Genomic DNA, 19,137 nt, shown 5'->3' with positions numbered 1-19,137 from the left:
CCCCACTCACTGGGACTGGGACTGACTGTTTAACATGGAGCTGACCCCACTCACTGGGACTGACTGTTTAACATGGTGCTGACCCCACTCACTGGGACTGGGACTGACTGTTTAACATGGTGCTGACCCCACTCACTGGGACTGGGACTGACTGTTTAACATGGAGCTGACCCCACTCACTGGGACTGACTGTTTAACATGGTGCTGACCCCACTCACTGGGACTGGGACTGACTGTTTAACATGGTGCTGACCCCACTCACTGGGACTGGGACTGACTGTTTAACATGGTGCTACCCACTCACTGGGACTGACTGTTTAACATGGAGCTGACCCCACTCACTGGGACTGGGACTGACTGTTTAACATGGTGCTGACCCCACTCACTGGGACTGGGACTGACTGTTTAACATGGTGCTGACCCCACTCACTGGGACTGGACTGACTGTTTAACATGGAGCTGACCCCACTCACTGGGACTGGGACTGACTGTTTAACATGGTGCTGACCCCACTCACTGGGACTGGGACTGACTGTTTAACATGGAGCTGACCCCACTCACTGGGACTGACTGTTTAACATGGTGCTGACCCCACTCACTGGGACTGGGACTGACTGTTTAACATGGTGCTGACCCCACTCACTGGGACTGGGACTGACTGTTTAACATGGTGCTGACCCCACTCACTGGGACTGGGACTGACTGTTTAACATGGTGCTGACCCCACTCACTGGGACTGGGACTGGGACTGACTGTTTAACATGGTGCTGACCCCACTCACTGGGACTGGGACTGACTGTTTAACATGGTGCTGACCCCACTCACTGGGACTGGGACTGACTGTTTAACATGGTGCTGACCCCACTCACTGGGACTGGGACTGACTGTTTAACATGGAGCTGACCCCACTCACTGGGACTGGGACTGACTGTTTAACATGGAGCTGACCCCACTCACTGGGACTGGGACTGACTGTTTAACATGGAGCTGACCCCACTCACTGGGACTGGGACTGACTGTTTAACATGGAGCTGACCCCACTCACTGGGACTGGGACTGACTGTTTAACATGGTGCTGACCCCACTCACTGGGACTGACTGTTTAACATGGAGCTGACCCCACTCACTGGGACTGACTGTTTAACATGGTGCTGACCCCACTCACTGGGACTGGGACTGACTGTTTAACATGGTGCTGACCCCACTCACTGGGACTGGGACTGACTGTTTAACATGGTGCTGACCCCACTCACTGGGACTGGGACTGACTGTTTAACATGGAGCTGACCCCACTCCCTGGGACTGGGACTGACTGTTTAACATGGAGCTGACCCCACTCACTGGGACTGACTGTTTAACATGGTGCTGACCCCACTCACTGGGACTGGGACTGACTGTTTAACATGGAGCTGACCCCACTCACTGGGACTGACTGTTTAACATGGAGCTGACCCCACTCACTGGGCTGGACTGACTGTTAACATGGTGCTGAACCCCACTACTGGGACTGGGACTGACTGTTAACATGGTGCTGACCCCACTCACTGGGACGGACTGTTTAACATGGAGCTGACCCCCACTCATGGGACTGGACTGTTTAACATGGTGCTGACCCCACTCACTGGGACTGGGACTGACTGTTTTAACATGGAGCTGACCCCACTCACTGGGACTGGACTGACTGTTTACATGGGCTGACCCCACTCACTGGGGACTGGGACTGATGTTACATGGTGGCTACCCCACTCACTGGACTGGACTGTTTAACATGGTGCTGACCCCACTCACCTGGGACTGGGACGGACTGTTTACATGGAGCTGACCCCACTCACTGGGACTGGTACTGACTGTTTAACATGGAGCTGACCCCACTCGACTGGGATCTGACTGTTTAACATGGAGCTGACCCCACTCACTGGGACTGGACTGACTGTTACATGGGCTGACCCACTTCACTGGGACTGACTGTTTAACATGGTGCTGACCCCACTCACTGGGACTGGGACTGACTGTTTAACATGGAGCTGACCCCACTCCCTGGGACTGGGACTGACTGTTTAACATGGAGCTGACCCCACTCACTGGGACTGGGACTGACTGTTTAACATGGAGCTGACCCCACTCACTGGGACTGGGACTGACTGTTTAACATGGTGCTGACCCCACTCACTGGGACTGGGACTGACTGTTTAACATGGAGCTGACCCCACTCACTGGGACTGACTGTTTAACATGGTGCTGACCCCACTCACTGGGACTGGGACTGACTGTTTAACATGGAGCTGACCCCACTCACTGGGACTGGGACTGACTGTTTAACATGGAGCTGACCCCACTCACTGGACTGGGACTGACTGTTTAACATGGAGCTGACCCCACTCACTGGGACTGGGACTGACTGTTTAACATGGAGCTGACCCCACTCACTGGGACTGGGACTGACTGTTTAACATGGAGCTGACCCCACTCACTGGGACTGGGACTGACTGTTTAACATGGTGCTGACCCCACTCACTGGGACTGACTGTTTAACATGGTGCTGACCCCACTCACTGGGACTGGGACTGACTGTTTAACATGGAGCTGACCCCACTCACTGGGACTGGGACTGACTGTTTAACATGGAGCTGACCCCACTCACTGGGACTGACTGTTTAACATGGAGCTGACCCCACTCACTGGGACTGGGACTGACTGTTTAACATGGAGCTGACCCCACTCACTGGGACTGGGACTGACTGTTTAACATGGAGCTGACCCCACTCACTGGGACTGGGACTGACTGTTTAACATGGAGCTGACCCCACTCACTGGGACTGGGACTGACTGTTTAACATGGTGCTGACCCCACTCACTGGGACTGACTGTTTAACATGGTGCTGACCCCACTCACTGGGACTGGGACTGACTGTTTAACATGGTGCTGACCCCACTCACTGGGACTGGGACTGACTGTTTAACATGGTGCTGACCCCACTCACTGGGACTGGGACTGACTGTTTAACATGGTGCTGACCCCACTCACTGGGACTGGACTGACTGTTTAACATGGAGCTGACCCCACTCACTGGGACTGACTGTTTAACATGGTGCTGACCCCACTCACTGGGACTGGGACTGACTGTTTAACATGGAGCTGACCCCACTCACTGGGACTGGGACTGACTGTTTAACATGGTGCTGACCCCACTCACTGGGACTGGGACTGACTGTTTAACATGGAGCTGACCCCACTCACTGGGACTGGGACTGACTGTTTAACATGGAGCTGACCCCACTCACTGGGACTGGGACTGACTGTTTAACATGGTGCTGACCCCACTCACTGGGACTGGGACTGACTGTTTAACATGGAGCTGACCCCACTCACTGGGACTGGGACTGACTGTTTAACATGGAGCTGACCCCACTCACTGGGACTGACTGTTTAACATGGTGCTGACCCCACTCACTGGGACTGGGACTGACTGTTTAACATGGTGCTGACCCCACTCCCTGGGACTGACTGTTTAACATGGTGCTGACCCCACTCACTGGGACTGACTGTTTAACATGGTGCTGACCCCACTCACTGGGACTGGGACTGACTGTTTAACATGGTGCTGACCCCACTCACTGGGACTGGGACGGACTGTTTAACATGGTGCTGACCCCACTCACTGGGACTGGGACTGACTGTTTAACATGGAGCTGACCCCACTCACTGGGACTGACTGTTTAACATGGTGCTGACCCCACTCACTGGGACTGGGACTGACTGTTTAACATGGTGCTGACCCCACTCACTGGGACTGACTGTTTAACATGGTGCTGACCCCACTCACTGGGACTGGGACTGACTGTTTAACATGGAGCTGACCCCACTCACTGGGACTGGGACTGACTGTTTAACATGGAGCTGACCCCACTCACTGGGACTGGGACTGACTGTTTAACATGGAGCTGACCCCACTCACTGGGACTGGGACTGACTGTTTAACATGGAGCTGACCCCACTCACTGGGACTGGGACTGACTGTTTAACATGGTGCTGACCCCACTCACTGGGACTGGGACTGACTGTTTAACATGGAGCTGACCCCACTCACTGGGACTGACTGTTTAACATGGAGCTGACCCCACTCACTGGGACTGGGACTGACTGTTTAACATGGAGCTGACCCCACTCACTGGGACTGGGACTGACTGTTTAACATGGAGCTGACCCCACTCACTGGGACTGACTGTTTAACATGGTGCTGACCCCACTCACTGGGACTGGGACTGACTGTTTAACATGGTGCTGACCCCACTCACTGGGACTGACTGTTTAACATGGAGCTGACCCCACTCACTGGGACTGGGACTGACTGTTTAACATGGAGCTGACCCCACTCACTGGGACTGACTGTTTAACATGGTGCTGACTCCACTCACTCCAAAAAGACAAAGACCCAATGGAATGCGGATCATACAGACCCATTTCACTGCCCCATGTGGATGCAATAATACTCTCAATAGGCCTGGAAATGCGACTAGAGAACTGTGTACCAGAGGTGGTAGCAAAGGCCCAGACAGGCTTTGTTAAGGGTAGACAGCTTGCTGCGAACATCGGACGACTGCTGAATGTGACAATGACTCCACCTGCGGAGAGACCAGAGGTAATCGTCTCCCTGGATGCAGAAAAGACCTTCAACAGAGTTGAGTGGAAGTACTTCATTGAGGTACTGGACCGCTTCAGGATGGGGACAGGGTTCACCTTGTGGGAGAAACCCCTGTACAACACCCCCAAGGCAAGCGTTCGGACCAACACCCCAAAGATGTGCAGGATAGGTGGATTGGCCACCCTAAATTGACCCCTAATTAGAAAAAATGATCTGTCAAAGACAGATCGTTCAGCATCAGGGAGAGGAAAGGTGGAGAGTACAACACAAGGTAAGTTTAGAAGAAGGGGGGGGGGCGAGAGGGAAATGAAAGGGAGGAGAGAATCAGAGGGGCATCAGTACCCATGAGTTGTTGAACTTGTGACCTTTGATACCTGAAAGGAAGAGAGAAAGTTTTTTTTAACCAAAAGGTTTAATGAGTCGAAGGATGAACTGAAACTGTGAAGCGGGACAGCATTTCCGCGCATGCGCTGTGTCTCCCTTCTCCGCGCCGGCCCCGACGCAACATGGCGTAGGGCTACAGGGGCCCCCAACCCGAGAGGCCGGCCCGCCGATCGGTGGGCCCCAATCGCGAGATGGCTGGCAGGGAAGTGATCATGGTGTTGGTGGGTAGGTAAGGGGGGGGGGGGGGGACTGGAGCTCCAATGTCCTGGATGGAGGCGCCCCAACTCTGACAGGACCTTCAGACAGAGGCACCACCCACTCCCCACTTCCTGCCCAAGATGGGGAAAAGTGTAAATGTCACTTTGCCACCCAACCCACTCTCGCCAGCCTAAAATTTAAGGCTGTGCGCAGAAGGCCCTTCAGTGGGCAGTAGGTGGCTTCTCAAGGGCATTAATAGGTGAATAGGCTTCCCGCCTGTCGCCCTGCCCACCCAGGCGTAAGATTCTGAGTTTGCCCGGACGTGTTCCCGGGAGTAATGTTGCCCATTCAGTGGTAGCCCCACTCCCACCCCGCCTCAGAACCTGCCTTGGGGGTATGTAAAATTCTGCCAATGAGGTGGAAGCCATTTTGTCCCTCGAATCCATGGCGACTTTCTATAGCAATACAGTTATTCCCAATCCCCCCATTCTATCCAAATACTCTTCCATTTTATTTGTCTCTTGTACCCATCCATTTCCCTTTTGAAATCATCAACCGTCTCCACTTCCACCACCTCTGGAGACAGATAGTTCCAGGACATCGCCCCTGCTGTGTAAAAATGTTCTTCCTTACATTCTCGCCATGTCTCTTGCCCAAAATCTTAAATCTGTGTCACCCGAACCCTTGTACCATCAACTAAGGAGAACATCTGTCATGATCTTGCATATCTGACTTCAATCTTCTTTCCCTTATCGGGGCTGGTTTAGCACAGGGCTAAATTGCTGGCTTTGAAAGCAGACCAAGGCAGGCCAGCAGCACGGTTCAGTTCCCGTACCAGCCTCCCCGAACAGGCGCTGGAATGTGGCGATTAGGGGCTTTTCACAGTGTGTTCATTTGAAGCCCACTTGTGACAATAAGTGATTTTTTTTTCCCCCCGAGGAGATCAATCCCTGCTAGTAAATCTCATCTGCAACCTCTCAAGGACTCTCAAGAACTGGACACAGTAGTCTATTTGTGGCCTAACCAGAGAAGGTTCAGCACAACGTTGCTGCTTTTTTTACCCAACACCTCTCTCAGTACCTTCTCCACCTCCAAGGTGTTGTGCACATGAACCCCAAGGTTGCACTTTCCTTGCACATCCTTTAGAATTGTGCCATTCAGTCTAAACTGCTCCTCCCTGTCCCATCTTCCAAAATGCTTCACTTCTCACTTCTCTCTATTAATTTCCATCTGCCACATGTTTGTTGATTCTGCTCGTCAAATGGACAGGAATCTCTCTGACCGTAACGTGTGCTGACATGGGCATTATTCTGTGGCAGTTTCTTCAGTTCTGTTTTTCCTCTTTTAACAAATAATAAATGCTGCCAGGTTTATGAGTGCTGTAATGCTTAGCAACCAGAGAATATCATCCCCACGCAGATAATGCTGCAATTCCCATGTTTACAAGATGAGGGTCGAGAATTAAAGAGTGCTTCAGACTGGTATGCCAGCCCATTTAGGAGCATCTGTTGGGCTACACGGATGGTAATGTCCCAAATTTTTATTAAAACCAATATTAAATTAATTGCACCTGCCATGTGGGATGATCTGCCCTCACGGAGGCTCCCATCAATTAAGCTTTCTTTTACATTTAAAATTGATTCCTTTCCAAAAGTTGAAATCATTTCAGTAATTAAGAATAAAAGTGGAAAGTAATTCCTGACAGTGCTCAAAGGGCGGCATGATGGCACAGTGATTAGGGCTGCTGCCTCACAGCACCAGAGACCTGGGTTTGATTCCAGCCATGGGTGAGTGGCTGTGTGGAGTTTTCATGTTCTCTCCGTGTCTGCGTGGCTTTCGTCTGCATGATGTGCAGGTTTGGTGGATTGGCCATGCTAAATTGTTTGTCTCCAAAGATGTGCAGGTTAGGTGGGGTTATGGGGATAGGGCTGGCGAATGGGCCTAGGTAGGATGCTCTTTCGGAGGGTCGGTGCAGTCCCGATGGGCCGAATGGCCTCCTTCTACACCATAGGGATTCTATGGATTCTAAATGATAGGACCAATAAATGTTGATAAGAAAAACACAGTGATAAAACAAAATTACTGATCTAATAACAAGGAAGGGCAGCACGGTAGCATTGTGGCTAGCACAACTGCTTCACAGCTCCAGGGTCCCAGGTTCGAAACCGGCTTGGGTCACTGTCTGTGCTGAGTCTGCACATCCTCCCCGTGTTTGCGTGGGTTTCCTCCGGGTGCTCCGGTTTCCTCCCACAGTCCAAAGATGTGCAGGTTAGGTGGACTGGCCATGATAAATTGCCCTTAGTGTCCAAAATTGCCCTTAGTGTTGGGTGGGGTTACTGGGTTATGGGGATAGGATGGATGTGTTGACCTTGGGTAGGGTGCTCTTTCCAAGAGCCGGTGCAGACTCGATGGGCCGAGTGGCCTCCTTCTACACTGTAAATTCTATGTAAATTAACATTATTAATAATGACAGTGACAACATCTTATTGCCATTATTAATACTATACACCAGTAATATTAGGGACATCAGTAACAACGAAGACCAGTAATATTGAAAAGTAATAATATTAGAAGCCAATAATATTTTATTAAGTTAGTAACCGGTAATATTGGAGAGCTTTAATATTGACTCCAGTAATATTGCAGATCAGTAATATTGGAGATCAGTAATATTGGAGATCAGTAATATTGGAGATCAGTAATATTGCAGTATAAGTAACATTGGAGAGCAGTAATATTGGAGATTAGGGCAAGGATTTTCCAGCCCCTCCAATGGGGCATTATGGTCCCGCTGAAGTAAACAGGAATTTAAATGCCCACTGTGTCCACTGGCGGGAGGGACATGGTGGCAGGACCGTAATATTGAGGACCAGTGATATAGGAGACAAATATTAGGGACTGGTAATATTAGGCACTGTAACAATTGTTACAACACCAGATTAAAGTCCAACGGGCATGTTTTGAATCACTAGCTTTCGGAGCGCAGTTGCTTCATGAGGTGAATCACATTGTAACATTGGAGACGTTAATCAATTAGAGGTTTTAGTAGCTCCATCGAAAATCCTCAGTGTCACTAATGTGAACGACACACTATGCTTCTACTTCGGTGTGTTTTTCTCAAAGTTTGACACTAATTATTGCTATTAAGAAGTTACCGTAATTTGGACTCCCACATTGTCAGACTTCATACACAGTACAAGCGTTATTCTTTCTTCTGTTTTCTCATGTTGAATTTGCTTGATGAAATGTTGCCTTTGCCATTTTCTCATTCTCTGTGAACACAATCGCAGAGGCGACCCACTCAACCTGTCAGCAATAGGCTTGGCTGGCAGAGGAAGACACAAAGTGCACCACTTTAGTATTGCACGGGCCAAGAGGTGGGTGGGCAGCTCACACTATTAGGAGCGACATAATTTTGTTGAAGATGAAGCCCCTGCCTATCAATTCTCTGCGTCTGTCATAGTGAGACCAAATATATTCATTACTAAAATGGCGCTATATTCCTTGACACAATTTTTGGAACATTGAGATATAGTTAAGGTCATTTATTGAGCAGCCCCTGTCTTAACTGTGCCTGTCTGACATGGTGCAGTTGACTTACTAAAATGTCGCCTAACCGTCTTGTAAACAACAAGGCCAAATTAACCTCATTGCTGAACTTGTATCCCCCCCCCCCCCCCCTCCAACGGTGACTCTGCGCATATCTATGTTATTTAGCTGTCCCAGTTTCTCAGTCTGTCAGAAATATAATGCCAAGGCTGAAATTAGTTCCTCACACCCTGTCACATACATTATAACAATCTCCGTGCTAAAAGAGCTGGTGTTTATGCAGCAGTTTTACAACCTTCCAAAGCAGTTCACTGCCAGTGAATGTTGTGGTGATTGTGGTCTGCAACAATATATAATTTCCTTTGGCTTTGAACTGAAGTCTAACTGGAAGAAAAGGATTGTAGCTGTCCAAATCCTCATGTGGGGGAGCTTGAGGTGGTTTGACTTGTCCAGTGAGAAGAGTACACATAAGACTCCAGCCATTGTATAGAATGTGCGAGCGAGTCATTCTATGGGATTCCAATTGATTGAATCCTCTTTGCATTTGGTGCTAATGTAAAGAAAGATCTTTTTATGTCACCTATCACAACTTCAAGAGGTTCCAAAGTGTTTGATGACCAATTAAGTTTCTTTGCGGTGTAGTCACCTCCCCCACTGCCCCACCCCCATCGCCCCCCACAACCATAACCACCATTGGATTAATGCCAGCGACAGTGGGATGAGATCTTTAAGTTGGCATTATTTTCTATGTTTCTATCCTTCCTTCAGCAAAGAGACCAAATTGTATGCAGTCCCTGAGAGTGGTGTTGCCAAGACTCGAGTCCCTTTGTAATCATACAACAAACATTTGCTTTCCTAATTGCCTGCAGTATGTACATGTTACCTATTTGTGACTTGTGTACAAAAACATCCAGATTCCTCTGAATCTCAACGTTGTCCAGTCTCTCACTATTTAAAAAACGTTCAGATTTTCCATCTTTCCTATCAAAGTGGCTTACTTTACACTTCCCCACATTATATTCCATCAGCCAATATCGTTCTTTGCAAATTTTGTATGTCCTTCTCACAACTTACTTTTACCCTTAACATTGTATCATCAACAAAGATTGATACAGTATTATCAGAGGGGCTTTGCCTAAATCATTGATATAGAATTTGCTTTCACTGAGCTCTGGGGCTGGATTCTCTGATCGGCAATGCCAAAACCACATTCGGCGATCAGCCAGAGAATCTACTTTTACGCTGGAATCGGGGGTGGTGCTGTTGTTCCGATGCTCCGCCTCCTCAAAAACAGCGTACTCCCGCATGCCGTTGGGATGACCTCAGGACGTCACCTGAGGCCCTCCCCAATGCTCCGCCCCCGATGGGCTGAGTCCCTGACGGCAGGGGACACAACTTTCGGGGACCTCTCATGGTGGCAGCAGACTGTGTCCAGCGCTGCCACAGTCGGGGTGGAGCCATTCCGCTGGCGGCGGGGGGGGGGGGCTCCGCGCGGGCTGGGGGGATTGGTGGGGGGTGGTCTGGGGGTGGCGAGGGGGGTTACAGGGGGACAGTTTTTGGCAGATCGGGTCCGTGGGTGGCTGGCGGCATGCTGTGTGGCACGGCGGCTGCAGGCCATCGCCAAGCGCACGTGTAGCTACGGACCTGGCCATTCTGTGGCTGTATCGACTGGTAAAGTCAGGGGCTTTACGAGGTGTGGGTGCTCGCCCACCACCGGGCGGAGGATTTTTTCCGGGGTGGCGCCAACTTTCTGGTCGTAAGACCAGATGGATCCTGCGGGCGTAGCCACAGAATCAGAGATTTCTGCCCCTGATCTTTGTTTTCCTGTTAATACATTCTGTTATTTTACCTTTATGCCACTATCAGCACCTTCTTTTGTCCTTAATGCTGCCATTAACACTCTCTTTGTCTTATGTCCATAGCATCTTTGTCAGTCTCTCCTTAGCTCTGACCTATCCATGACCTTATGTTCCAGCCCACCCCTCTTCTACGATAGAACCCATCACATTACTGCCCCTCTTCAGCTCTGAAGAAGAGCCATACAGACTTGGAACATTATCTGTGTTTCTCTCTCCACAGATGCTGCCAGAGCTGCTGAGTTTATCCTGAATTTTCTCCTTTTATTGATGATATAAAATTGTAAATAACTGAGGCCCAAGCAACTGATCCACGTGGAGCCCCAGGAGTTGCAGCCTGCCATCCTGAAAATGTCCCATTTATTCCTACTCTCGGTTTTCGGTATGGTAACCAATTCTCAACCCAGGTTAATATATCACCCCCAAGTAGTCCACTTGGACTTCAACAAGGCTTTTGACAACATCCCACATGGGAGACTGATAGCAAAGGAAAGAGCCCATGGGATCCAAGGAAATTTGGCAAATTGGATGCAGAATTGGTTGAGTGGCGGGAATCAGAGGGTGATGGTCAAGGGGTGTTTTTCTGACTGGAAACCTGCTTCCAGTGGGGTCCTGCAGGGATCAGTGTTGGGGCCCTTACTGTTTGTGGTTTAGATAGATGATTTAGATATGAATGTAGGAGGGTTGATCCGAAAATTGGGCAATGATTCAAAAGTTTGTGGGATGGTAAATAGTGAGGAGGCTCTCCTTAAATTAGAGGGGGTTATAGATGGGCTGGTCAGATGGGTTGATCTTTTTAAAAAATAAATTTAGAGTACCCAATTCTTTTTCCCTCCCCCCAATTAATTGGCAATTTACCGTGGCCAATCCACCTATTCTACACATCTTTGGGTTGTGGGGGCGAAACCCACGCAAACACGGGGAGAATGTGCAAACTACACACGGACAGTGACCCGGAGCTGGGATCAAACCCGGGTCCTCAGTGCCGTGAGGCAGCAGCGCTAACCACTGCGCCACCTTGCCACGCCTAGATGGGTTGATCAGTGTCAAATGGAATTCAATCCCGATAAGTGTCAGGTGGTGCACGTGGGCAGCATAGAATCCCTGCAGTGCAGGAAGAGGCCATTTGGCCCATTGAGTCTGCAGCGACCCCTCGAAATACCACCCTACCTAGACCCAATCCCCCGCCCTATTCCTCCAACCCCGCCCTAAGGGACAATTTCGAATGGTCAATCCACCTAACCTGCACATTCTAGGACTGTGAAAGGAAACCCGAGCACATGGAGGAAACCCACGCAGACACGGGTGTGGTGATTGTATATCTGTGTAGATGCAATACAACTGAGCAAGCACTAGAGGGAGCATGGGAGAGATATAAATACACATGAACAGGATGTGGGCACACACTTCACAGGAACGGGAGCTGGTAGCAAGACAGACTAGCAGCATGGATGTAACTTTAAGTTAAGCACTGAAGAGAGAACAAACTCACAATAAAGCATCTACTTCAACTTTAAGACTACGAGCTTTATTAAGACACAAGGAACAACACATGGTACCAGGTCTGACTTCAGAACGCTTACTGTAAGATTACACAAGCTGCAGACACAGAAAGACCAAAGTGGCAAGGAAAACTCCTACCGGACATTCGACGTGGGAAGACTTCGCTAATTCGATGAGATTGATAGGAACCCCACCTCAGCTGAACACAACCGATAATTTAGGTAACGAATGGCAAATATTTAAACAAATGTTCGATATATCATAGCTTATGATTTAAAAGCAGCCTCAGAAGAAATGAAAATAGCACTGCTCATCGCAGGACATGAAGCTAGAGAAATATATAATGGCTTTAAATACTTGAAAGGTGAAGACAGAACCAAATTAGAAGTAATACAAAATAAATTTGAACAGTACTGTATGCTCAGAGACCAAACTGCACAGGGACTGAGTGATGAAAAACTCAAACAATCACTATCAGAACAGAAAGGGTTCAGTCCAGAAATCGCGAGTGAAAAGTCCAGATCGAAAGGAAAAAGGAACTTAAACTTTTTACAAAGAAAAAACACTGAAATCCACTGTAAAATGGCGTCTGAGCACATTTTACAGTCTCCAGGGAACTGCATGCGCAGTTAAAAGTTTTGGTCGCGGATCGTTCTGCGCATGCGCAAGCCGCGCATGCCCAGTTGAAAGGAAAGATTGCACCTTTCGAAGATGGTTCTGTGCATGCGCAGGCGGGCGTGCGCAGTGGACAAAAAAACCACACAGTAAAGGAAGATTGATTTGTGCATGCGCAATCGATTCCTACACATGACGTCACGAGCGTCATGATGTCAGAGGACCGAACCCCGTCCACTTAAAAGGGAAATGCCCGAAAATTGAAAACAAGAAACTTAAAGCTATAAAACCCAATTTTATTCCCTCAAAAGACAGAACAACGCCTGAACTTACACCAGCAGTTGAAAATAACTCTCACAACACCCTGGAACAAGCAGTCTGCACCACCCAAAGTGAAGAGAACAATAACAATTACAAAACAAAAAAAGATGAAGAAAACAATACCAAATCCAAAACAAAAAAAGATGATTTGTTTTTTGAACAATACTACTCAAACATGGCTGAGTTGGTTGAGTTATTCGGATATGCTGATCACAGCATCAGCAACACGGTCGCAAAGCTCAACACGACTCTACTCATGGTAGATGAATCCAACACCATGGTGCCATGGCAGATCGTCGATACATTGGATGACAGCAATACCCAAGACGAAGACGACTCCACAGAGAGAGTGACGACAGGCTCCACAGAGAGAGCGATGAAGGACTCCATAGAGCGAGCGATGAAAGACTCCACAAAGAGAGTGACGCAAGCCTCCACAGACAGCTCGTTGAAAGACTCCAAAATGGAAGCAAGCAAACACTCCATAGCGAACACCATGCATGAACAAGACCATGAAGGTCAACCCACCGTATCTGAGCAACCACAAGCAGACTATGAAAGTCTACCAAGTTCACATAATCAAGAAGAAGACAATGTAAATCTACCCACTGCATGCGAAAACAGTGACAATATGATCAGACTCGACATACAGGAGGTGCAAGATCTCAGCTTGTCTGTACAGAAGCACAGAGTAGGGCTACTCATGAGTCCAGAGAGACCACGTCAATTGAAATCGTGAAGATTTTGACTCCAGAAGAGGAGTACCAAGAGTCCAGAGAGACCACATCAATAGAAATCGTGAAGATTTTGACTCCAGAAGAGGAGCACCAAGAGTCCAGTGAGACCACGTCAATAGAAATCGGGAAGATTTTGACTCCAGAAGAGGAGCACCAAGACCAACAAGAGAATGAAATTGTGAAGATTTTGACTCCAGAAGAGGACCACCAAGAAAGCAAAGAAGAGGAATCAAATCCACCACAAATGACTCCAGAAGAGGAGTACAAAGGAAGCAAAGAAGAGGAATCAAATCCACCAAAATGACTGATGTCACCAACATCAATGCAACATCAGATCATTCTCACCATTCTCTAGACGAAATGTTCAATGTAACAGACACCACAATTGGACACTAGCACCAATAACTGTGACAATGACTCAAATTATCCACACGGGACACTCATTGAGCGCAACAAGAAAAACAAAAACCACAAGAAGCACAGCAGAAACAAGAACAACAACAGCAAGAACAAAAGCAACATGAAGCGCAATAAGAACAACAAAAATCACAAGAAGCACTGTAGAACCAAGAACAACAACAGAGACAACAAAAACTATAAGAACAACAAAAACAACAAGAAGCATAACAAAGACAACAACAAGCACGATAAGAACAACGACGAAAACAACAAAAACAGAAGCAACAAGAACGACAACGAAAACAACAAAGACAGAAACGACAAAAACAACAAGAACGACAATGAAAACAACAGACAGAAACGACAAAAACAGCAACAAGAACGACAATGAAAACAACAAAGACAGAAAAGACAGAAACAACAACAATGAAACATCGACCTGTACAAAATGGTACAACTCTGCACATGAAGGACAATGCCACAGCACACTGCAAAACAATGACAAGACTACAAACATGCCATGGCATGACAATGAATCTCACAAATTCACATCTGCTCCAGAACAAGCAAGCACACCAGCTTTCAAGGCAGATGACACACTAAACGATACCACAAGCACAGAAAAAAGTCAACATCAGTGCTTCGACCATTCAAACACCTTGGGATTACTTATTGGTTACTTAAAAAACAAGAACACCAACAACATTCACAACGGAGTTGCAATATCAATATCACCACGTCAACAATGAAAAAGAAAAAACTGAACAAACAAATTAATCAAGTTTGGAGTCATAAATGTTTTTTATTAAGATTGGACTCATAAATATAAATTGGCTTTGTAAAATATCCAATATCATCATCACTTGTATAGATACACATATCATAAGTAATTATCTGTTTTGTACAATTTTCTCTAACATATGTAAAGAAAAAAGGGAGGATGTGGTGATTGTATATCTGTGTAGATGCAATACAACTGAGCAAGCACTAGAGGGAGCACGGGAGAGATATAAATACACACTTCACAGGAACGGGAGCTGGTAGCAAGGCAGACTAGCAGCATAGATGTAACTTTAAGTTAAGCACTGAAGAGAGAACGAACTCACAATAAAGCATCTACTTCAACTTTAAGACTACGAGCTTTATTAAGACACAAGGAACAACAAAACGGGGAGAATGTGCAATCTCTGTACTGTCACCCAAGGCTGGAATCAAACCCAGGTTCCTGGCTCTGTGAGGCAGCTGTGCTAACCACTGTGCCACCATGACAAACAAACAAGGCAAGGGAAGATTTGATGAACGTCAGGACCCTGATAAGCACCGAGGATCAGAGGGATCTTGGTGTGCATGTACACCCGTCCCTTGAGGTGGGCATGTGGATAAAACGGGTAAGAAGGCATATGGTACATTTGCCTTCATTAACCAAGGCCTAGAGTTTAAGAGCAGGGAGATTATCCTAGAGATGTATAAAACGTTAGTTTGACCGCAGCTACAGTATTGTGTGCAGTTCTGGAATCCACATTATTGGAGGGATGTGATAGCACTGGAAAGGGTGCAGAGGAGATTTACCAGGGTGTTTCCTGGGCTGGAGCGTGTTAGTTATTTATGAAGAGAGATTGGATAGACTGGAGTTGTTTACATTGGAGCTGAGGAGACTGAGGGGGGACATGATTAAGATGTATACAGTTATGAGGGGCAGACAGGAAGAAACTTTTCCCCAAGTCGGAGGGATCAATGACCCAGGGGCATAGATTTACGGTGAGGGGCAGGAGATTAGAAGGGATGTGAGGAACAACCTTTTTCACCCAGAGGGTGGTGGGAGTCTGGAACTCGCTGCCTGAAAGGTTGGTGGAGGCAGAGACCCTCATAACATTTAAGAAGTATTTAGATGCACAGTTGCGATGTTAGGGCAACCAAGGCTATGGGCAAAGTGCTGGAAAATGGGATTGGAATAGTGAGGTGGTTGTTTTAGCCTGGTGCAGGTACGGTGGGTCGTAGGGCCTCTTATGTGCTGCAGCCCTCTATGATTCTAATTTTGTGCAATAGCCCCTTGTGTGACATCTTATTGAATGTTTTTTTGAAAAACCAAGAACACTTTATTCCCTCATCTACCCTGTGACTTACAACCTCAAAAAACACTCAACAGATTTAACAAACATGATTTCACTATCGACTCTGGCTAATCATATTATGATGTTCTTCGTGCCCTGTCACTTCATCCCTAATACTAGATTCTAACATTTTTCCAACTGCTGATCTGAGTCTATTTGACTGCAGTTCACTCTTCCCTCTCCTTCTTGGAGCCTCGCCTTGCTCTCCACTCCCAAACTTCAGAGATTTGTTACGGCGGCTTCATGAGTCCCACAGCACAGTCCTGTCCAGATAAACACTGGTGTGTGACACCGGCGGGGGGAATAACCCTGTACTTCCCACCCCCGGGTGCTGTACTCAGTGACACAGGAGTCCATGGGTCCAGCAGCATGGTGTTCACCATGAAGACCAGCTCAGGGATGGGGTCAGGAACTGGTCTGCTCCGGCAGAGTGGTGAACAGTGCATCAGAGGCAGCTCAGCACTATGGCAGAAAGTTGTTGCACTCACCCCGAAGTCTCGCGTGAACTGGGAGCGCTGTGCACACCGCTGATAACCAATCAGGTTCATTTCAATGTAAATTCCTCACTGGCGTGACGCAAGATTGAAAGACCTGATAGGATGCTGGTGGGCAGCTGCTTAATGAGAATTCATAATATGCAAATGGAGTTTGTGCCACTGACCCGCCATTAACCCACCATTGGGGGAATTGCAACGGGATTTTACGCGGGCGGGTTTCCAAATTTCTGGCTCCCGTCAGATTTACCGCTCCTGCCTCCACCAAACCCGTCGGGGGCAAGGTGGGCGAATTCCACCCCTAGAGAATTCTGGAAGATCAAAACTAAAGCATCCCCTATTTCCATAGCTACCACTTTTAAAACCCAGAGATGGTGACCATCTGATCCAGGGAATTTGATCAGCTTTTAGTCCCAATAATCTTTCCAGTATTATTTTGTTATCCATTCTAATTTCTTCATAAATTCCTAATTTTCATCATAATTTCAGCAATATTTTCTTTCCTGAAGACAAATGGAAGATATTTGTTTAATGCCCCATTAAAATATCTCCTGCCTCTAGGGGCCTCATGTTTACTTTGGTTAATCTTTTCCTTTTACATATCTATTGAAGTTTTTACAATCTGTTTTTTGTCAGCTTGCTTTCACATTCTGTTTTCTATTTCTAAGTTGCTGAATCTTGGTAGACAGACTTGAAGCTCTGTCTTTCCCTCTGGTTTTGCTGCAGAGCCCATGATCTCTTGTGTATTAGATTCACTGGATCAGACCTATTTCCCTTCCCTCTCATTTGCACTTTGTCGGATTCCAGTGGAGAAGATCCTTTCCTATTCACTTCCAAAGTAATGGAGCAAATCAATCCCATTCACTACCAACGTGTTGGAAGCCTTATTCATTCCCTACCAATGTGTTGGAATTTCCATTCACTCCCACTGGACAGACCAAACCACAGACGTTCCCATTCATTCCCATTGTCGTAAATCAACCTCTTTCTCATTCGTTCCAGCATCAGCATAATTCCAGTGGACTAAAACCTGTGGGTTTCCTCCGGGTGCTCCGGTTTCCTCCCACAGTCCAAAGATGTGCAGGTTAGGTGGATTGGCCATGCTAAATTGCCCTTAGTGCCCAAAAAGGTAAGGTGAGGTTATGGGGATAGGGTGGAGGTGTGAGTTTAAGTAGGGTGCTCTTTCCAAGGGCCGGTGCAGACTCAATGGGCCAAATGGCCTCCTTCTGCACTGTAAATTCTATGATTCCATTCCCACTATATTTGTCTCCAATAGATCAAACTAATTTTTATTCTCTCCCATTCTATAGAACTCCGGGAGGCTGAAATTTATTCTATTCACTGCCATGGTATAGTTTTGGTTAGACTAAATATTTTCGTAGTCACGCATGTTATACTCAGTTACAATTAATTGATCAAACTACTACTACAGTATTGGATTCCAATGTACAATTATAGCTTACGATGGCTGGAACGGTTCCAAGAAGTGGTTGTTGTTGGTGTTTTTTTGTTGGAGAATTTGCCGGGTGGCTATATTGTCACGGGACTAGTAATCCAGAGACTCGGATTAATCCTCTGGGGACTGGGTTCGAATCCCACCAAGGGAGATGGTGAAATTTGAAGTCAATAAAAATCTGTAGTGGGGCAGCACAGTGGCACCGTGGTTAGCATTGCTGCCTCACGGCGCTGAGGTCCCAGGTTCCATCCCGCTTCTGGGTCACTGTCCATGTGGAGTTTGCACATCGTCCCCGAGTCTGCGTGGGTCTCACCCCCACAACCCAAAGATGTGCAGGGTAGGATGGATTGGCCACGCTAAATTGCCCCTTAATTGAAAAAAATGAATAGGGTACTCTGAATTTATAAAAAGAAAAATCTGGAATTAACAGTCTAATGAAGGTCATGAAGCCATTGTTAATTGTTGTAGTTAAAAACCCATCTGGTTCACAAATGTCCTTTTTCAGGAAGGAAATCTGCCACCCTTACCTGCTCTGGCCTACATGTGACTCCAGACCCACAGCAATGCTGTGGACTCTTAAATGTCCTCTTAAAAAATAAGTCACTCAGTTCAAGGACATTGTGGGATAGGCAATAATTGCTGGCCCAGCCAGCGATGCTCCTATCCCCTGAACAAATAAAAAAATCCACACTTGGATATGAACGGGTGATTAAGGATGAGCCTTAATCCTCAGATACTTTTAAAAAATTTGTTCATGGGATGTGGGTGTCACTGGCTGGGCCAGAATTATTGCCCATCCCTGATGGCATTTAAGAGTCAGCCACATTGCTGTGGGTCTGGAGTCACATGTAGGCCAGGTAAGGATGGTAGA

At 47.3% G+C, this 19,137-nt stretch overlaps 1 protein-coding gene across 1 annotated transcript in view; it reads left to right on the top strand.

Annotated features, from left to right (window-relative positions):
- mapkbp1 (mitogen-activated protein kinase binding protein 1) overlaps positions 1-19,137 on the top strand; it is a 339,461-nt gene that overhangs the window by 136,341 nt on the left and 183,983 nt on the right.

This window comes from Scyliorhinus canicula, chromosome 2 (assembly GCF_902713615.1).
Source record: "Scyliorhinus canicula chromosome 2, sScyCan1.1, whole genome shotgun sequence".
NCBI lineage: Eukaryota > Metazoa > Chordata > Chondrichthyes > Carcharhiniformes > Scyliorhinidae > Scyliorhinus > Scyliorhinus canicula.
The sequence above is the reverse complement of the archived record's forward strand: the minus strand, read 5'-3'. Positions and strand labels throughout refer to the sequence as shown.